We start from the raw sequence: 5274 nt of genomic DNA, 5'->3' as shown, positions 1-5274 counted from the left end.
ACCCCATTTCATTTCTTGATTAATATTCTGCAATAATCTCCTCACTTGGCTATTTCCTTTTTTGATTAAACCAAATAAGTTTTGATACCGAATTTGCCAATACTAAAAAAACTAACATATTATTTAACCCCCTGAACTAACAGTCGTTTGTGATGTAGCACCATGAATTGACAACTCACATGATATAGTCCTCTAAACTACTAACTTGAGATGATTTAGACACTCCTTTAGGAAATTCCGTCTTGTTAGACAGAAGACTGGTCAAGTGTGTGGCAAGTGACCAATTTGACCCATTTTACCCTTGTGGGGATATTTTTATTTATTTATTTTTTTTTTAAAAAAGAAAATACTGGGGCGGCAACCACCCCCTTTGGGCAAGGGGTGGCCTGTGAACCACACCCAGAGGTGGTGCTAGCCTCCTTTGGGGTGGCTTGCGGGCCACCCCAGATCAGGCTGGAGGTGGCCTGCAAGCTATTCCTAGCCGATTTGGTGGCCAGCGCCACCTTGGGGGTGGATCGCATGCTAACCCCACCTCTGGCGTGACCCGCAAACAGGGACGGAGCCATAAAGTATTTTGGGTAGGGGTCAAGCCGTCATGTCATGAAGTACAAATATATTAAAATAGGGGGTACTGGTAGGGGTCAAAGTAGTGAATAGAATATAATAGCTTTCATGTGTCAAATTCTTCAATTAATTGATTAAACTTATAAACTATAATAACCAATATTCTCAATATTTAATAATCATAATATTCAAATATAATATCACTTATATTAGGAATTGAGCTTAGAAAAGTAACCTCAAAAGTGCGATTTGCGTTGAGTGGTTTTGCACCGCTTATGTGTTACGAGTTAATTGTTGTTCTGTGTCGTAAAAATCATATTAAATCAACAATTTCCAAAATCAAAATTTTATATTACTATAAAGTAAAAACTAAAATAATAATAATAATAATAAATCGTTAACAATGCATTCAATAATCACTAAACAAACCATTTAAACTATTTAAAAATTCTAATCCTTACCCATTTTTTCTTTTTTAATTAATCTATTAACCATATTTAGACCACTTTTCCAACCCCCAACTTTCAAGCCATCATTTACAATATCATGATTCAAAAAGACAAAATTCACTTACAAATCACAATATGACAAATTGACAATGATTTTATTTTCACACCTTTTTTTAAGGATTAAAACTTTCTCAAGTTTTAAATACCACTTTAAACATTATTATATTTTATATTTTGTCTTCCTCTCAATCTTTTCTAGACTCTTTTTCCCAAACACTTTCTCTAGACTCTCTTGCGGATCATACAAATAAAGGAAAAGGCAAAAGAAAGTACTTCTTTATTGAATCCATTCTTTGACTCTCTTGAATCTCTTCTTCCAAGACACTTTTCCAAGACTCTTCTTACGGAAAACACAAAGCCATAAAGGAAACAACAAAATAAAATACCTTTGTATTGAAGCTCTTCTATGACAACTCTCTTAAATCTCTTCTTCCAAGACTCTTCTCTTTTAGTTCTCTAATTCTTCACTGTCTTAATTTTCTGTATCCATAGAAACAAAGTCTTTGTTTTTATGTTTGGCTTGGTGAGTTTGCTTTGCTTTGCTTTGGCTTGGTGGGTTTTCTTCTTGTAACTGTTGACGATGAGGAAGCGGAAGCACAGACGATTAGGTTAGGTTAGACGAAGAGGTTTTTTGAAATTTTCATGTCTAGGTCTTTAATTTTTTTTTTTGCTTATGGTCCTGTGGATTGCAGAGGGCTTTTTTAAGGTTTAATTGGGCCAAAATTTTTATTGGTTAGGCCAAGATATTTGCTGACAACTGAGAAGGGGCCAATGGCCATGCTCTCTCCCCCCCCCCCCCCCCCCCCCCCCCCCACCTCTCTCGGTCTCTGCCCGCAAACCACCCCAGATGGGGTCAAGGGTGGTGCACGACCACCCCCATGCGTCTGGGGTGGCTCACAGGCTACCCCCCTCCCTAGAGGGGCCACCCCCTTGTTTCAATTTTTTTTATTAAAATAATTTTTTAAGTTTTATATATTATATTTTTAGTATGTTAAATTTTTTTTATTAAGAGTGACACGTGTTATCATTCTATTGGTGATGACGTAGCACTAACAGAATCCGTCAAGTGTTTTGATAGAATTTGACTACAGAGACTAATTGTTATTTTGGCTTACCCTGAGGACATTAGAATTATTTTTTATACTTCAAGAAGTTATTTGAAATTTAGGCCAACCATAAATATTGATTTTACAGTTATCTCAAAAATTAATTTGTTAAGTTTTTAATTTTTATTTTTTTAAAAAAAGAGTGACATGTGTGTTAGTATTTTAATTGGCTACATTCTGTTGACAAAATTACTATTATGTAATGTTGTTACTTTCACAGGGATGCCGTATAATTCAGAGTTTTCAGATATTCAGAGTTTATTTCTCTGATGTAGAAAGAGTTGTATTATGACAAGTTGCAAGTGTCACAAGTTTTATGAAGGCTATTTCAGTGTTCAAGGAAAATTTTGTACAGATTCCAACTAAGAGAAGTCGGATTCCAAGCAATCGTCCGAACGATGTGATGTTCCCGTCCGGACGCTCATAAGTTAGCAACATCCGTCCGGACGACGAGAACTTTCCATCCGGACATCCCGCAGTGTCCTACAGATAAACGTTGACGACATCCGGACGTCAGAGCCACACCGTCTGGACGCTCGATCAATCAGTATTCTACAAGAAGTCTTTTCTCAGAAATTGACACTGTTTAGGAAGTTTCAGTATTTCGTCCGGACAACTCGGCATCACGTTTGGACGATGTTCATTATCTGCAAGCCGTCCGGACGACTCGGCAACATGTCCGGACGATATACAGTAATTCAGATAACTCTAGAATTCCGTTCGAACGTGGAAAGGATTTCAGTGAAGACCGTCCGGACGCTCAGTCAAGCCGTCCGGAGGCACACCTGATAAGGATAAGATATGCGCGGTTTCTGAAGGATATCGGAGAAACTCGTCCGGACGGGGCAAACTTTCGTCTGGACAGTCGACAGACAGAGTCCGTTTTTCAACATATTTCAATGTCTCTTGAAGCCTCTAAATAGGGAGCTCTAGGTCTGTGTTTTGTACAGAATTCGGTGGTGAATTTCATAGTACTTTGAGAGGGTGTTTAGGGAGAATAGAAGATTCGCTAGCTCTCAAGCCATTGCCGGTGTGTGCTCGTTGTTTGTGTGAAGTCTATCTTAGGGGTCGGCCCTAAGGTAAAGGAATCCATCAAAAATCCCTTCAGGTGGAAGATCTGGTTGGGAAGCGTTCATGTTGGGTTACACGTTAGAGTTAAAGGTATGACTACTGCATAGGGTTATGTGAATACGAGTGTCTTGTAACTAGCTTTGTTTTTGGATAGTGGATTTCCTAGGTTTGGCTGCCCCGGAGTGGTTTTTTCTCTTCATAGAGTTTCCACTTCGTAACAAATATCTGTCTCATTTAAATTCCACACTTATGATATTTGTTTACACACAAACACACACTTGGTTTGTTTTAGAAGTCATTAAATTATTTTCAATGTGTCATCATTCTATTAGTGATGACACGTGGTACACTAATGAAATCTGTCAAGTATTTTGACGAAATTTGATTGCAGAGACTAAATTGTTATTTTGACCTATCCTAAGAACTTTTGAATTATTTTTTATTCTATTACAAGTGATTTGTAATTTCGGCCAACCATAAAGAATGATTTTGCATTTATCCTTAGATTTTTTTTTTCAAAAAAAAAATATTTTTATACTAATTAATAAATACAAATGGTAATTTTGGTTTTTCAATGGTCAAAATAAGGATATTTTCAAAATATTATAGTCAAATCTAATTTTTCATTGAAGTTAACGATCAAGATTGACAGAATATGGCTAAATCATATCAAATTGGTAGTTTAGAGGACCATATTACGTGAGTTATTAGTTCATGGTGCTACATCACAAACGGCTGTTAGTTTAGAGGGCTAAATAATATTTAACAAAAAAAAATTACATTAGAACTGAGGGGGATGGAACTAAAAAATAAAGATCTTTAAGGATAAAAAAAATTAATTTTGGGGGGTCAAACTCATAAAAAAAAAAAAAAAAAACAAAAAAAAAACAAAAACAAAAAAAAAAAAGAAAGAAAGAAAATTTAGGATAATTTTTTTAAACAATCATTTCAACACTTGGGTTGGGTCCTCAGGTCAGACAACCCAACCTTGAGGGAAGGCACCGTAGCAACATCCTTATAATGTTACTAATCTAATGAGAAATAGCACTTGTCTAGTCAAATAGCCCGCACTAACCCTTTCCACGCAAGTAATAGAGGTTTTTAAAAAATTTTAGAGGACTTCTATCCCCCAAGCTCAAGGTTAGTTCCCCTCCTGAATATGAGTGCTCTACCACAATTCCCTAGTTTTTATCAAGTTATATCCAAACCTCATCTATATGACTTGTTTAACCGTTGCATTGGCTAAACCATGGGAAGCATAATTTTTGTTTCTTCGAACATGACCAATCCACTACATGTGCATCAAATTAAGAACCCCATGTGTGTCATCCACTATTTGTCCGTGTATACTCCAATTTTGACCTGTGGATTTCACAACGTTTACTACTTGAAGCGCATCATCTTCCAAGATAATCTTCCTTAAGCTCAAGTCTCTACAGAATTCTGTAGAGACTTGGGATTAAGGTCCCTAAGTTACATTGCCTTTGACTAAGGTATGAGTAATTCTGTACGTGCATCACAACATTCGCGATGGATTTTCTAGTTCCATTTATGACTACAAACAATCTTTTATAAATTATAAGGACCTATGACTATGATCTTCTGTGTGATAATCTCATTACTCACACCTTAGTCAAATACAATGTAACTTAGAGACCTTACGTATATGTCATAAGAAATATTCAAATATATATGTACATGTAAAGCAATAATATATATATATATATGTGTGTGTGTATGTGTGTGTGTGTGTAACATTAATGTAATTGGAGTTTTAGACACCAGTCCTAACATTAAATTCCTTTACTGTTCTATATATATTAATATTGAAGGTTAACCCTTGTGGCTCCCTCGTGGAGTCACAACCAGGAAAAAAAGGGTGGGTGGGTGGTGGGGGGATTTAGTTACTTTTTTACTGCTACTTGTACAAAATGACGCCATTTAGCATTGTTTACTGTTCAAACAATGCTAAATTTAAAATTAGTGTCTTTTTTTTTTTTTTTTTTTTTTTTTTTCTTTCAAAT

This window comes from Alnus glutinosa, chromosome 1, assembly GCF_958979055.1.
Source record: "Alnus glutinosa chromosome 1, dhAlnGlut1.1, whole genome shotgun sequence".
Lineage (NCBI taxonomy): Eukaryota > Viridiplantae > Streptophyta > Magnoliopsida > Fagales > Betulaceae > Alnus > Alnus glutinosa.
The sequence above is the reverse complement of the archived record's forward strand: the minus strand, read 5'-3'. Positions refer to the sequence as shown.